General features: G+C 36.3%; 1 protein-coding gene across 1 annotated transcript in view; it reads left to right on the forward strand.

Moving 5' to 3' along the window:
* The first annotated feature begins 433 nt into the window (after window positions 1–433).
* LOC6561712 (probable serine/threonine-protein kinase nek3) overlaps window positions 434–15,782 on the forward strand; it is a 46,884-nt gene continuing 31,535 nt past the window's right edge. Inside the window, exon 1 of the mRNA XM_043214653.1 lies at window positions 434–448. The gene's annotated coding sequence lies outside the window, so the exon portion shown is untranslated. The remainder of the gene's footprint in view (window positions 449–15,782) is intronic.

Genomic DNA, 15,782 nt, shown 5'->3' on the forward strand with positions numbered 1-15,782 from the left:
ATGCATTGAGCTTTTAACGAGCCTTGGCTGACTCGTTTATCGCTCGTTAAGTTACCTGACGCACAGCTTCGTGTTCGTTTGATTGTACGTCTGTGTGTATGTGTGTGACATGTAAACAAAGCGCTCGCTCTGTCACTGCTGCTGCTGCTGCTGCAATGCAGAGCAACCGAGCGACCCACTTCGTGTGGGACGGCTTTCAATTTCGTTCAACCTGAGACACGACGACATTGCCATCCTCGGCATTGGTATCGGGTTCGCTTTCAATTTCGTATCTGTAATTCGTTGCTGGCCGTTGGACGGCTCAGTCGTGTTTTTGTTGTAGTACCCCGCGCGTGTCTCGCTGTCGTCGTCGCCGTTGTCGTCGCGACGTCAGTAGCAGCAGCAGCAGCAGCAGCCGCAGCAGTTGCCGCAGCAGGACTTTGCATTGGGAGTCTTGTTACGAGGCTGGGTCCGTGTTCTCGCCTGCACTTTGCACGTCGCGTTGCCCTTTGCCTAACAAACAACAACAACAAATATATATATATAACTATTTATAAAATACTATAAAAACAACAAGAAATTTCTACACTTTTTCTACTAATTAAAATAAACGCATGTTGTTCAATTCAGTGCAATTCAAAGTGCAATTCGCCAATCCGCAATTGAGTTATTAAATGCCTTAGCAATAATTTTGTGTATTAAAAAATCGCCTTACAACAAGAAATCACGTTAATAATTCAACAATACGAATATGGCTGCCGATGCGAGTCCTGTGCATTATTCATTAATAATGCTTCAATTACAGTGCAAATGTATGGCCAATATTAAAGCGAATACGTAAAAATAAATTTGTATTTACCCGTTATACACAATAATAAGCAACTACAGCAAATTTCAGCAATTTGCTCATACAATATCTTTAAAAAGCCATCAATGTCGTCCTGGCCAATGGCGACGCTTGAGTGACAACTGTCACCATGCAGACAACAACAACAACAACAGAAATCCAAGCAGTGAAATGCAATCAATAAAATATGAAAATACAACACAGATAATACAACATAATAATATGCAATTTTGATTGTCATGTGTCCATTTTACTTCGAGCACAAATAGTACGAATCCATATTTCGATGAAAAATAATTATATATCTTTAACATACTAATGCAATTTCAATGTTTTAATTTTGAATCAGACAAATAAATATAATATACATATTGTCAATAAAAAATAAATAATTGAATTGAAATAATATCAAATTAAATTTGTATATATAAAATTAAAAAAAAAATAAATAAAAAAATGATCGAAATTAACAAATAAATAAAAAATAACAATTCCTTTATTCATAAATCTCAATAACTCGTTGAATGCCTATCAAATATTCATTTAATTATGTTTATTTAATAAATTGCATGTTAATTAATAAATCATCTATATTTATTTAAATCTGTTAAAATGATTAAAATGAAGAAAAAAAAACTAGATAGTAATAAATTTGCGTTTAATGCGCAAATAATAATAAATAAACACACATAAAATCTCTCACAAATAAAAATCCATTAATTTATCGTTGACAACTTAAGTTATTTTATATATATTTTGAGAAAATATAATTTGGTCATATTATTTAACAATCTTAAGAATATAACATTTTGTTACACAAATGTCACTTCAAATTAGTCAGTTGATATGACTCTTAAAAAATGATTATGAATTTTAAAGTTCTAGAATATTGGTATATAAATATGACCAAAAATTGATCAGACTCTTTATTAAATATGACTCGGAAACGGGTATATTAAGTCTTATGCGTATACTTCTAGTAAAATCAAAATAATTACAATTTAAAAAATAATTCGAAAAATATAATACATTTAAAAAAAAATACGTAAAATTTGGGAAACAGTTTTAAGCAACGGTTATTCCAATTTTAAACCTTACTTTTATATAATCCCCGAAAATTGCAGATTGCATGCAATATGAAAAATAATAAAAGCAAACGTGCAAAATAAGCAAACACCTAAAAATAAATGTGTTACAAAGCAAATGGAATATGAAGAGATGGCGGATAACGCTGCCACATGTCAGTGGCAACAACAACATTTATAATAACCACAACAGTCAGCAAACAGCAAATAGCAACAACAACAGCAACAACAAACCATAGCAACAACAAATTCAACAAAACTGCGTGAAAAATGATAATGACAGCCGCAACTGTGGCAGCCACAGCCAATGCGGAAAGTGATTACTTATATACATACATATATACATTGGTATATCTGCTTATAGGGGAGGGCAGTTGGCGGTTGTTAAATGAGTTAATTACCCACACAAAGGATACGCGAATAAAAATCGTGCATCGATTGTACTTTATTTTGACTCCATTAATTGCAAATTATAAGTCGCTGAGCCCGCAGCATAGCTCGACCCACATTGCGTATACGCCATGCGCCTCCCGGCACTTTTATTATGTTCGCCTCGCCCCCATTTTGTACCAATTACGCTAATATCTGCCACTTAATTAGGGGTCTGCACTTCAGTGCGAGGCATTAAAAATAAATAAAACATAAGCAAAACAACAAATGCAAATGTGAAAATTTTTGTTTGTTTGCCATAAGATTCCCATATCTTCTGTTACTGCCAGCAGCTAGTTGTGACAACTTTGTTCAGGTTCCTGTTGTTTGTCAGCACATGCTCTCCGCCTCCCCTCTCAACTTCCCACTCGACTGTTTTTCAAGTGTTGAACATAGCTTTGGGTCTGGTTTAAGGGGTGGGTGTGTCTGTGTATGTATGTTTTTGTGTGTTTGTCACACCAACTTGCCTTACCTTTGGCCTTTTTGGCAGCGTGGCAAGTTTAAAGCACGTGCAGGCGCAATTTCCAACACTCTGATAATGATATACATACTATATATAATACTCAACACATATAATTTGAGTGAGTGCGATAAAAATCCTTGAAACTAAATATGCTGTATGGAAAAGGGAAAAGTTTGATTATTATTTTAACAAAATATTTTCAATAATCGATCGTTGAAATAGTCGCTATTAGGCGACTTTGAGGATGTCAATAGATCCAAGTAATTCAAGTTTTTTGGGAATCTTTGAAATACATCAGATTCTCATTTCCATTACTAAAATAAATATTAATATTAAAATCATTTAATTTGGTTTCCTATCTTAGATCAGAAGTCTGTATCCTATTTCCAATATTAATATAAGCATTGTTGTAAAATATTTTGAATCTCTCTCATTTCTTAAATCAGAAGACTCTTCTGATGTAAAATGATTTTATATGTAATATGATATTTATTTGAGTGACTTTAAGGAACAAAGAAAAAAAAATAGGTTTTAATGCAATGTTTGACCTTGGTGCCCACGTTTTGCGGTGCCGAGTCTTTGGTCAGTCGACCTTCAAGGAATATTTGTTTTGCTTATTCTGTTCTTTTTTTTTATTTTTTTGGTCATTTCGTGCATGCGAACCATATTTCAAAATTCAATTTTAGCCACATGGCCGAGCAGCCAAAATAGTGCAAAGTAGCCCGGACACAACAACACACAAATTAAACACTCATATGTGTTTCTGGATGTGTGTGTGGTTGTGTGTGCTTTGGCCAGTCAAGATTTCTAGCTGACATGCCTGAGGTGTGGGCGGGATTTTTGTGGTTGTGTGTGGCAACCACACAACGTGCCGCCTGCGTTGGCGAACGTGGCCATAATTCAAATGATGCGCCAACTAACTACTTAATGTTATTAGAGATGTTTGCCTCTCACTTGTCGCAGACATTAAAAAACTGCCTGTGTCCCGCATTGAATGTGTGTAAGTGTGTGTTATGTTTGCCTGTTTTAGTTAACTGTATGTTGATGTTGTTAATTCCAGATGCTGCTGTAGACAGTGGCTTGGATACTCGATTCATACATTAGCAGAGAGTGTTGCAAGAGTGTCGAGAAATATCTAATATAAATAATTAATTATATCATTATATATTGCAATAAAGTAGACTCCTAGGTTAGGTAAAAGAAACTGTGTCATAAATAACCAGATCTTATTTCTGTGTTGAAAACAATCTTATAAAAATTAAGTATGTATTACCTTAAAGTAAAATCTTTGGCTGGGCCAATCGAACTATAGCAAACGTAATCTGATTTTATTTCTCTTATGTAAAGAAGAACTGAAAATGTACAGCAAAATTTGAAGCAAACCCAATTTTGGCTTCTAAACATGTCTAAAACAATCTTATAGAAATTCAGTGTTTCGTTAGATGCATTTGTGGTACATGTGGCAAGTAAATCGCATTATTTGCATTTGCATAAAACATTACCCAAATTCAGCCAGCTTCAACTACAAATCGAATTATATATATTCAAGAGTATTTGGAAATTGTTAGACATCAAGGTTTGGCTTCGCTTACTTGTTTTTCTGTGTGCTCAACTTCCTATCGTTGACATTTTGTTTTCAACATTTCGCTCTCTCCCTCTCCCGCTCTCTATCTCTATGTGTTAGCCTTACTTTCTTGTGTCCTTTTCGAGGCTGTTTCTGTGGCAGGAGACTGTCTGAGCTGCAGGTGCTGCATTTAAAATGAAATATGGCAGACATTTTTGCGGCTGAGATAAATGAGGCACAGTTTGTTTGCGTTGTGCTTCACGCTTCTGCTGGCTAACTTATTAGATTTAGCCAACTCTCCTTGCCACTTTCACTGCCAACTATTTGTTTCAATGACAGTTGAAATTTTAACTAGTTCAGCCATGCTAATTTTATTCAAAAAAAAAAAGAGTCTTGTAAATTCAAGAGAATATATTTATTATACTTTCATTATTTAAAGTTGGTTTGTTAGTATTACGCTTCTTCAATATACGGCACTTGAAATAAAAACCTATATAAAATAATGCACTAACAGGCTTGCAATCAAATGCAAAGTGCTCACTACGCTGCAATTTTTGATGCTCTTCTCGCTCCTCTTGGTCAAGTCAGCAATGAAGGCAATTAGCTTAAATCACAGGCACTGGCAGCCAATCAGGCAATGTGCAGCACTTAAAAACTTTGCACAACTTGAAATGGAGCCCATCGCTGGAAAGCCCAATTTCACTCAGCCTTCCGCTTCTCTCCTCCCAGTGAGTGTTAAGATTCTTGCAATGGGGTCATAAAAATATATGCGCCGTAACAACTTGGCAGCTACCAACTGGGTATATGAGCCCAGTTAGTTGATTCTCCTCTTGTTATTCTCACTTTTTGCATATGAACTGAAAGACCAAAAAAGGAAGAAAAAAACAAATGCAAGCGCTCTCAAATTGGAAATCTAAATTAAAGGCAGCTCGTTAGATTTTATAGCTGGCATATTTATCAGGTTACGCATTTTGTTTGTTGAGATTTTAATCTTGTCACGGATTAGGCCATCTACAACAGACAAAAAGATTATTTGTATTTGGCAAATTTACGCTTATCGACATCGGAGCTGGGGCAATAGCAAATGTTTTTTAATGAATCAGCCTCGGTCTGTGTGTTTTGAGCCCATTGGGCTCTGCGTTTTGCGATTTCGGGTTGTTTATGGCCTCAGCTTGCGCGAAGATATGCTGATGGCCCAGTCATTTATTAACTTGAATTTGCATTTAAGCCCCCGGACTGGCAGTAAAAGGATTGGAGAGAACGTGGCCTAAGACAACAGCAGTTAACATTTCTGGAAGTAAATAAACGTCAGCCAATGTGCACCCTATAAAACACTTCTTTCATAATTAAACAGTGAAACTTCGTACAGCTTTACATGTCCTAAGTTTTTACTTTAACTAAAATTGTGCCTACATAATTCATATGCACTATATGCTGAAGCCAGAAAGCAGGAGCGCTATAGAAAAACTTGCTAAATTAATATTTTCAAAAGCTTTGCAGCATATGTATATAGTCTTCACTGTATAGAAAGTTCATTATTCATATGAACAGCATATACAATTTTTTGAAATACGATAAAAACCTTTTCTATCAAATCCTCTTGTCTCTTTTGAGTGGCATCAACTCCCTCTTAGCGTTTCTCTAAGAGAATCGCTTTGCATACAAAATATAATTATTTTATTTCCAAAACAATTGAACCAACGACTATTTATCATTCTGATGCTTACCATATATTGTGCGTTTGCTTATTCGAGGATCACCAGTACTACAGTGACTTTAAAAAAAACGCATCTCTTTGTCTCTGCTAAAACTGCCAACAAGTCATAATGAGTAAGCACCTAATTCACAGAGCGTAGACTATGCATCGGTTTACTCAATAAAGTAACCAAAAAGCTAACTCAACCTGCCTTCCCTCAACCCACCATTTTTTATTTTTACGTCGCGTAACCCTTTTTTCCCCCTTGCGAGTCGCTTTACGTTTGCTTTAGCTTTTAAGTGTTGCTTTGTTTTCATTGAGCTGCGAAGCGCCTAACCCCTTACCCTCTCCCCCAACCTTAGCAAAGACGCTGTTGTAGCCTACTTATGAGCGCAACCAACACACACACGCGTAGACACACGCACACACACACACACATACGTACTCACCCACAAACAAGCAAGCAGGCTGTTGACACTGCTGTTGGTGTGAGTGATTGTGTGAGTGTGTGAGTGTGTTGTCTGTGTGTGTGACTGTGTGTGTGTATGTGTGAGTGTGTTGTTGTGTGCCAGGAAGCAAACACTCTAAGCCGCTACTTGAATTTTTTTTCTCTTATTTCTCTTATACGCTAGCATTAAAATTGCAAAGTAAAAGTATGTTATTAAAATTTATATGAATTCAAATTGCTATGAATATATTCTATGAGTATTTAAAGTCGTTTTCATGTTTTTTTTTTTATCATTGTGTATCTATTTGTTTTTGTATAATCATATATAATATATTTGCATATATAATATATTTGTTTCATACTTCCTAAAGCTATGACTCAAGAAAGAAAATGATCATTCATATGTGACTACTTTAGACTTACTTACAGGGTATTTTCTAGTTGCACATCCTTCGCTCGAATCTTCTGACTAGTTTTTCTTTTTACAACCTCAGGCTCAAGTGTGTGTCCTGCCCTCCAATGCTGCCAGGGTCATTTTATTTCATTTCATTTTAGTCCTTGTTCTTTCTCACTTGTTCATTTGCATTTGCGAGACTTTTGTCTTTTATCTTATGCATTTTGCATTTCTCGTCTGCATTTAAAATGTGAAAATTATGTTATAGAAAATAATTAAAATAAAAAGCGTGACGTAAATGCAAATGTACAAATATGACAGCTGCTTCTTTCAGCCCTCAACTGTGGACTGTGTCCAAATCCAAAAGCTTGTCGTCTGGCTAATGCCGAAAATGAATTGGCATATGTCGTGGCCGGTCTCAACTAATTGGGTTATGTGCTCCCAAAAGACGCAGGTGGGCGGCAGTTGGCACTTTGCATGCGGCATGTGGCAGGCTCTGAGTACTCGCACTAAGCCGACTACCAATTGGCAATGACGCTGATGGCACTTGAAGCGCACTTCATTTCCACTCAAACACACACACGCACACAGACATATATGGAAATCTCACAATCAGCATAAACAAAAACAAGCAGCACACTCATAGATACAAATCGCACACAGCCACAGATACATTTTGAGGTCAAGCGTTGTATTCAATTATTCCGTCTCGAAATCTGTCTGGTCGGTTTCTTTTGGATTATGCAAAGCCTGACTGCAGAACAGACAAATAGACTCGATTTATGATCTATATAACAGTTCTGAGAGTAAAACGAAAATTATTTGTGGTATTTTGCATTTTTAGAATGTTGGAATTTATTATCACAATTTTGGTTAGTGATTTATTTATGCTGTATTCACTTTCATATGTAATTTTAATTAATATAATAATTTAATATATAATATTTATTTATTTTCTATTTATTCACAATTATTTTATTGGGTTTTTTTTTTGATTTATATTTTGGAGATTGCGTAAGTTAAACACTATTTAAATTTTAATTAATGAGTAAATTTGTTTTTTGACCACATCGTTTCAATAATTTTGAAACTGATAATTTATGTTCTTCGACGTTTTTAACGGACCCTTCTGTTCGAGCCTTTATTGTACTACTTTTCAATAAAAATCAGGCCTTGAATTTAAATGTAATAGGTCAATATTTGCAATACATATCGGGCAGATAAATGGATTTTAAGAAACCCGCATAGCAAATACTTTAATCAAATTGATTTATCTGACTCAGATTGATGCACGAATTCATGTGTATTCTAGGCCATTACATACACATATACATATGTATATATATATATGTACATATTGTTATTTATATCATGTTTTGAACGGGGTAGCAGTTTGGAAGAATGGGTCGGGTCAACATGACATTTGCAATGTTGAATGTACAGCAAAAGCGTCAACAAGATAGAAATTTCCATTTACCATTTACCATTTAACATTTGCATAACGCGTTGCTTTTCCGATTTTTACCTGGCTGCCTGCGATGACTTTGACTGGCAGTTAGCATTGTCAATTCGTTGGGGGGTATTTGACGGGGCTGACAAGGGGAAGTGTTGGTGACTGAAGGGCATGAAGGACATGCTGTGTAGTAGATAAAAATGACAATGACGATGTTTTTAGGTTCAGTTTTGTTGTTGTTTGATGTATTTACACAGCAATTTATTTGTATAGTTGAGGGTTGTCTCTGTCTCTGTCTCTTTTCTTTCATTCTCTGTCTGCTACAATGTCCATATTGTGGCATTATCATGTCGCATGCCGTTTTGGGGCCGGCAAGCTTTATTTGTTGTCACTGATTTGGGGCGTATCGAATCAACAAGTTGGGTTCACTATTAATTACAAGCATATTTTTAGCAACGACCATTAGAGTAGGGTCAACATGATAAGGGTGGAGACCATGAAAAATCAATCATACACCAAGTGTGCCAATATGTCAAGCATTTTCTGCTGACCCATATCGTAAGGCCTTTTGTTTTTTGCTTCTCGACTGTTTTTTTTTTGTCTTTGTGTGGTTATGCATAATATTTTATCTTGCTCGGCTTGTTGGCGATTGTATTTTGTCTCTGGGTCATGCCTGTCTAAACAAAACTAACCTCATTTTTTATTGGTCAACACAAAGCGAAGGGTCCGACAAAACTGACCTCAATACACAAAGCAAAATAAATTGCCAAATTTTCTGAATGCAAAACGATGCAAAATAAATTCCGAGTCTCTTCAACACCCACACAAAGAACAAAGGGGTCAGCTAAAAATGTGAGACACAATTCAGGTTCTTTCTCTCTCTATCTCTAAGTCTAACTCTCGAGTGCAACTGTTTTTCAGTTGGAAAAATAAAACAAACTTTTTGCGGGAGTTGTGCAGGCCGGCGGACAAGTATTTGTATAAAACAGAAATCTCTCTACTCTCTGTGTAGTTATTTATTACTCATTAGATTGATATATGTATAATGCTTCACTGTTTCGCTTTTGATAGGAAATGAAAATTCTCTGTAATTAAAATTGTCCAAAAATTATTATTCCTTATTTAATGAAAGAAAATACCAACTTAATGCTTTCACTGATTATTTTAATGGCAATTTCTGTGGGAAGCATAAAAGTCGAAATATTTACAGAACCATTCTAGTGAATTGGTTCAACCGATCATGTTTATATTTGATCTTATATCTCAGTTTCTCTTAAATCAAAGGTTTACAAATTTTCTTAGTTAGCTAATTAGTTAGTTAGGGATTTAGTGAAATATGTTGTGTGCTAACTAGAGCGTTAGAAAGTTAATTAAAAATTCAGTTGTACACAAGTTTCAATTGTTTTTTATGTGCCCAAGGTTTTAGAAACTCGTAAATGTCGTTTGTCTTTTATTACTCGGATAAGCAGGCAACATTTTTTGTGTAAAACTCGAAACTGTTGCTTATTGTGATCAACTGCAACTGTAAGCTCTAAATGCAACTATGACTGTGGCAAGTGAACAACAGCTGCAACTTTATTTCAGTTGCAAGCTGCAATGGGGGACCGGGCGCCAAATGTAGCCATTAAGCCTGCACATAAAAGGCAATAAACCGAGTCGCTTCCCAGCGTTCTTTATGCCATTTTGCAGCGAGCGCAATGTGCGCTTTAAACTGACCAAATGGTTAAACGACCAACACTCCGCCCCAAGAGGCGTGGCACAGCCGGGCATAAAGGGTCGCCCCACTGGGCGCTTTTAGCAGAGCAACACTTCTTGCCTGCCTGCCTGGGTGACTGCCTGGGTGCCTGCCTGGGTGCCTGCCTGGGTGCCTGCCTGGGTGCTTGGTGGTATTGTGGTGTTGCAATTTATGTGTATCTCCATGTGACTGTTGTTGTTGCCCTTATGAGATGTTTTACCTATTCTGCTTGTTGCCGCTCCTCTATTACTTATTGCTCCACAGCCGTGGCATGGGTACTTTGTCTTAATCTGGCGTCCATTCGACGCCACATTGCCCCTAACGGCTTCAATTAAGCAAACGTGATAGCAAATTATATTATGTATACACTCCATGGCCAGCAGGCGAAAGGTAATCGATATTTCGAAATTAAGTATACACCCATTTGGCAGTGTAGGGGAATCAGTTTTAAATAAACGATGTTTATCGTTTTGGCCTTGGAATGGTTGTATGCCAGCATTGCCCTCAAGTAACCTTTAATTATTTATAATATAGCAAACTTAAGTAGACATTGTTATAGCAATTAATATCAAATAATATACGCAGCGGGCGGACCTCAACACATATTTGCTTTTATTGATTTATTCATTGAATTTAATTACAATCGTTTCGTATTTGGCCAAACAATTTATCATAAATGCCAAAATCAAATTCCATTCCATGAGATACTCTATCATCATATTCAATATTGAAATGATTTGATTGAGACTTAACTTGATTCAAATACAAAACATTTTAGCACTTGCTCTTAGAGTTTAAGTTGTATATAAATCTGATCAGACTTTAACAAGTCTAACATTTAGTAGGTAGCAATTGACTAGCAATGCTGAATTGTAGCAACTATTTGTGTGTACTCAATGTCATTGTCAAACGTGACCCAGGCAGAGTTGAAGGCAATGTTCAAGGGTGTGCCTAAACTGCTATCCATTCATGCCAGTCAGTTAGTCAGTCAGTTGTTCGGCCAACACTTTAATTAAAAATGTGCCTAAATTTTATATCAAAACTAAAAAAAACTTATGAATGACAGCAGCCACTATTGCCGCACCCTCCCCTGCTGCAAGTTGCGCCCTTGCCAACTAGCTGTCTGCCTCAAGTGTTGACGACGAGAAAAAAAAATTGAAAAAACGCGAACGGAAACGGAAGTAGTCAGCCAGGCAAACAGCTGAAATAAGGGCAGACAGATGGCGGGAGAGGGTAAGGCGGTGTAGATAGCTGCTTATTAAGGCAGCACCAACAATAACAACAACAGGAGCAGCAGTAGCAGCTGCGAGTTGCGTTTCGCCACTTGCTCCACTTACATAAGAAATCAAACGAGTTCTTTGCCAAAAATACCCAAAATGGCCCAAGAGGGAGACGATTTCTGGCTTACTGGCCCCCAAATAGTTGCTATCAAATTGATATGTTTTCTTGCACATGTAACGCGTGCCACCAGCAAAAGAAAAAGAATGTTCTAATAAATGGAAATGATATAATAATAATAATAATAGTCTAAAGGGAAAATAAACGTTTAACGTTGCGATAATCAATAATATTTCCGGCTCGCGCTGGTTACAAACATTTCCGACTTACTCCATTTAAGGACGAGCGCATACATATGCCTGTCAGCCATTCAATTTCAAAGTCCCCTTAGCACGTCTGTCTCCATATTTTAGTGTGTGTATGTCTGTGTATGTGTGTGTGTGTGTATGTCTGTGTATGGCAATTTTATTGACAAATTTGCATGGCAATGGCTCTGAAATTGTTTGTAGTAAATTCTACAAAATTTTGACGCCCTCGAGTGCTGTCAATGAGTTCGCAATATATCCCTCTCTTTTGGTCTTTCTCTCTTGTGCTGTCTCATCAGTGAGACGCCAAGGAATATTGAAAAATAGACAGACAAGCGAAGAATCATGAAAACAATCAGTTGAAGAGTCAATAACCTGGTACTTTTGCATACAATATTGAAATTGGACTAGATTTAATTTAGTCATTTGGCATAGCCTTAACTTTCGCGGGGACTTTTCATAATCTTAAATAAATGTAATCATAATCTTAAAATAAATAAATAATAAATTCTCATGGAATCTGGATCTTGAATCTCTCTTCCATAATCTAAACACTAAATACAACATATCTAGGATAAAATTCAATTATTGTTAATGTTTTCAGTTAGAAATGGCTTAGACTTATTCATTGTCTTCAACTATTGCCAGACATAATTATATTTAACCTATATTCACTCTAGCTTACTTTCAAATTGTAACTATTTCCGCTATGTGCAGCATTCTGTGGCGCTTGGCGAGTGGCAACAGAGACAGCACTGGCCACGCCACAAAAATCAAACAGAAAATAAATTTAAATTTTAATTTCAATCTCAACAAGCGCACACAAAAGCCAAATGTGGCAGCGACAGACATCGCAAAATGCCGCCACTGTTGCTGCTGCTGCGTAGACAACTTTACGTGCCACAGCTGCCACTTGTATGTGTCTCTCTCCCACACTCTATCACCATCTCTCTCTCTCTCGCTCTCTCTTTGTGTGTGTGCGGTCTGACGGCAAGCATTGCCAGGTCCCTGTTTGGGCACCGCCTGCTTATAAGAGTTTGTGTGTGTGTGAGTGTGTATTTCTGTGTGTGTGTATGTGTTTGCATAAGAGAGAGAGAGAGAGACAGAGAGAGAGAGAGAGAGAGCGTGTATGCATATTGCACACCCGGGTAAACTGACGCATAAATGACTTAATCGCATGTGTTCCACAATACGCAATCCACACAAAATCACCCAGGCATGTCCGATTTTTATAAGCATCCATTAAATTAATCTCAAAATGGTTGTATAATTCGTACAGCTGCAGATAATCAGCATTTAAATTTTCTTGTTCATTTTATGAGAATGTGAAATGTGTCAGATTTTTGGAACAGCCCCCACGTTTTTGACTTGTTTGTGCTACGTATGTGTGTGGGGAAAAGAGGATTGTGTGTGTTTGGCTGTTAGATATTCATGGGCCATGAATGAATAAAGCGAAATCGCTTGGGCTGCTTTCTACCTTTCGCTGCCTTGCTGTTCCTTTGCCAGCCGCATGACGTATACGCCGCGTTGTCTGACTCGAACGGGCAGACTCCTGATAGAATGTCTCCAGCGACCAGTCGGCTTGCTCGATTTGCGTAACTATGCACAAGTTGACTCATTCATTTCGGTTTATATTGCGTGTAGCTGTTGGGCTGTTGTCGGGAAAGGGACCGAGGGTATATTTTAACCATAATGACACACGCCTGACCAACAGCAGCATCAGACTGTAATTAGCCAACTTGCATAATTTAGCGTCATGTTATTTCATATCGGCTTACTTAGTGGTCGGCCTGAGTTTTGGCCAACGCCTTCTGTGTGGGCCAACAAATTGTTATTAGTTTGCAATTGTATTGATTTTTGGTAGCCACCCAAATGCTGTTGAATGCCATTTCGTTGTATTAATTGCTGTCATCTAAATTCGTATTACCCTAGGTCCCACTTTAATTAGTGGTCAGCACGCAAGATACGTATATTTAAACAATTGTCAGGCCGCTCAAAGCTCCACTTCTATAAATTGCCACACAAAATTACCCAAAAAAATATTTACTATATTTGCTAAATAAATATAATGTCTCTAACCTTCACAAATATTTAATCTTTAAATTAAATTTTAGCATTTCTTTTATAGTTTTGTATTCTATTTCTTTATTTCTATAGAATAAACAAGCCAAACTTTGAGCTTCCCAGCTCTACAGTCTTTCAATTCTAGTTTTGATCCACTTACACACAACAATCTCTTTTTACCCAAAATATACCTATCAAATTTCAAAAGATTATTCCAAACTCAATAAATTATATTTTTTTATTTATAACATTTTTATTTTTTTGCGAGATTAAAAATATTTCTTGCAATGACCTGGCGCCCACACTTGCTATAGAAACTTAAAACAAATATTTATTTTGTATACATTAGCTTTTATATATAATAGAATACAAATTTGTTGTATATGAACCTTAAGGCTAATTTATGTAAATCAATATTAAACTACTCTCATTAAAAAGGAGCCACAACACGTCAGCGCATTTGGGCCAACTATCATTTATCGTACTTGGGCAGCTGGCAAAGTTGCTAAACACAAAAAAAGTCGTATAGCTATAGTGCTCGTCATCGGTTTTGGCTAAGGCCGTCGTATTTAATGCAGAGGCGTTGCCGGGGTCTGAGTTTTAATTAGCCTTGAGTGCGTGTGTCGGGCCAAAAGGCATCAACAAATTGTTATATAAACCACACGCCCATCAAAGTGTTTTAAGCGCCTAAACATTGCCGTCACTTAGCAAGCATTTGCAGTTGACCAAGTTACACTGAACAACAGAAAAATAAATACAGCAAACAGAAGACGATATCATTGAAGGCGTTGAGTTGTTGTTCTGGCTTGTATGTAAGCATTTATTATAACCCTGAATGTTGTGCAGGACAGGCCTCGCAATGGCAAATGGTTAGGTTAAGGTTAGGGTGGCCAGCACTAAGCCAAATACTGAAACCAAAACGTTTTTAATTTGCGTGTTTACGACAACATTGCATGTTTCCCATATTAAAATAAACAGCAGCAAACAACGTGAAATAAATACAACTCAACGAAATATTTTCAAAAACATGAAAATATCAGCAGTAACATTGATATAAATGTAAACAAGTCACAGCTAAATAAAACAGCAGCAAACGTGTAAGGTAAATCGTTGCAATCGGGCAAACACTAACATAGTTTTACTGCATTCCGATAACTGTCATCTATAGTTTAATCTTTCAACTGCTGCCGACCACATTTCGCGCATTGTTAAATTTGTGTTATGACTGTGATTTTACACACAGAAGTTTCGGGATCGAAAATCTCCTCGTCTTTTTTGCCACAAGATGAGATTTAGTTTTCCTTTCACTGCTGTTGAGTTTTATCAACGAACTTGAAGTGAAAGTCAAAATAAAAAAGTTTGCACATTTTATTGTTTGATGACTTTTGAAAAGGGTGTGGCCATGGGTGTGTTGATTGTGAAAATTGTTTTCAACGGTTTTTTTTTTTCGCTTTACTTTCCTTTTTCAACAAATCATCCATAACGAGTTGTGAAATTGATTAATGATGGTTGAGTTTGTAAGTGTATGCAATTGAGAAAAGCGAAAATAAAAAGCTTTTTATATATTATAAAAACTTTGATATTCTTCGGTCAGCCTCGTGACATTTTAGCTTGTTATCTTGATTTTTATTTAAACAGTTTTCAAATACTTAGAAGTATTCTGTATATTTTTAATTTTTCCGATATATTTTATGTAATTATCTACATTTTGGGGCATGCCAATGAGAACTTTGCAATAGCGATGTATTTTTAAGATCCCTTAATGATATTTATACTAAATAATAAATAATACTCCTTACTCTGTACACCAATTTAAAACACATATTTCAGCTTATAGATTGTAACATTCTAGATATGCGTCTACCATATATTTATATTATTTTAAGAACAGTTTTTATCAATTATCGTCGTGTTCCTTGCAGAAATTCCGTCGTTATATATAAGTTTAGATAAAGCCAAGCGAAATCTATACAAAACAATGTGCAATGCCGAATATCAAAATAACAGCAAAATTTGAATTATAATTTAAAGTACAACAGAAA

The sequence above is a fragment of the Drosophila grimshawi genome, unplaced genomic scaffold (assembly GCF_018153295.1).
Source record: "Drosophila grimshawi isolate 15287-2541.00 unplaced genomic scaffold, ASM1815329v1 contig_1377, whole genome shotgun sequence".
NCBI classification, from domain to species: domain Eukaryota; kingdom Metazoa; phylum Arthropoda; class Insecta; order Diptera; family Drosophilidae; genus Drosophila; species Drosophila grimshawi.